The following is a 1610-nucleotide window of genomic DNA, read 5'->3' on the forward strand; positions in this document are numbered from 1 at the left end:
ATTGCGTAACATTCTCTAAGTATTATTAATCTATCAAACTCCGCGCAAATAACTGGCCCTCGGAAAAGCAAACTAGTAAAGGAGCATAACGACCTGAAAATCAAATTAATTCGCGTCCTAACTGGCAAACTTGGGGAGGGACACCTGGTCCCGTAGACACTTCAGAGAGGTCGACGCGTCCGATTCCTCTCGTGTTTGGCACTGGCTTCGACGTTTGCTCGGGAGGAATAGTTGGACTGCACTTGGCTCTCTCTTACTGGCTGTCTGCCTGTCTGTCTGTCCATAAACTCGGGGGATCTGTGAGTTGGTTTGTCTGTCTGTCTGTCTGCCTCCGTGTCTGTGTCTGTCTTTGTTTCTTTGTTTCTTTTTTATCTTTCTTTTTCATTTGTCCGTCTCCAATCTTCTTTTCTCTCACCCCTGCAGATATCTATTCATTTACCTCTATTGTCTATCTATCTGTCTGTCTATCTATATCCATGTGCTTTTCTCCCTCTCTCCTATTTTACCTTTTGTATAAACAAATAGATAAATTAATAAATGTATTTGTGTATATATATGTATATATATATGTATATTTATATATATATGTATATATATGTATATATATATGTGTATATGTATATATATATTTATATATATATATATGTGTGTGTGTGTGTGTGTGTGTGTGTGTGTGTGTGTGTGTGTGTGTGTGTGAGTGTGTGTGTCTGTGTGTGTGTGTGTATTTATACATATATACACACACACACATGAGTTCTATAAACACACAGCGCCTCCGCCCAAGCTCAAGGGCGTCTGGAAACCTGACTTCGGAGGAGAAGAAAAAGCAAGAAGGAAAGGGAATAGAGGGAAGGGTGAACGAAAGAGGTGAGGAAGATGAGAAGAGTATAAGCAAAGGAGGTGAGATGGGTAGGAGAAGGAAGAGGAAGAGAGAGGGGACGGATAGGTGGGAAAATGGAGATGAAGATTCGGAATAAAAGGAAGAGGGTGAAGAAGAAGATTAAGAAGAGAATAATTAGAAGAAGAAGAAGAAAGAGAAGGTAGGGGAAGGATAAGATGAAGGAGGAGAAGAAGAAGGAGAAGGCTAAGGAGAGGGGGAGAAGAGGAGGAAGGAGTAGAAGAAGAAAAAGAAGGAGAGAAGAGGAAAGAAGAAATGGAACAGGAGTAAGAATTAGAAAAGGAAGAGAAAGAGAAATAGGACGAGGGAGAGGAAGAGTAGAAGAAAGAGGAGAATAAGAAGAGTAAGAGGAAAGAACAAGAGAAAGGGGGGAGGAGTAGAAGACATGTGTGTCTGTGTGTGGGTTTGTGTACATATTATTTGAAGCCTATTCCTCCTTTTTTATTTTTGTTCTTTCTTTTCTTTCTTTATAAACCTTTTTTTTTTTTTTTTTTTTTTTTTTTGGTTCTCTCTCTCTATCTCTCTCTCTCTCTTTTGTTATGGTTGTTGTTCTCATAAACCTGTTTCTCTTTTTTCAGATTAGATTTTGCCTTAATTGCATCTCTCTCTCTCTCTCTCTTCCTATTTTATCGTTTTATTTTTTTTCCTCTTCATTTATCAGTTTATTATCTGATTACCAATTATCATAGTTAATTCCTCTTCGTCACTTCTC

The sequence above is a fragment of the Penaeus chinensis genome, chromosome 18 (genome assembly GCF_019202785.1).
Source record: "Penaeus chinensis breed Huanghai No. 1 chromosome 18, ASM1920278v2, whole genome shotgun sequence".
NCBI lineage: Eukaryota > Metazoa > Arthropoda > Malacostraca > Decapoda > Penaeidae > Penaeus > Penaeus chinensis.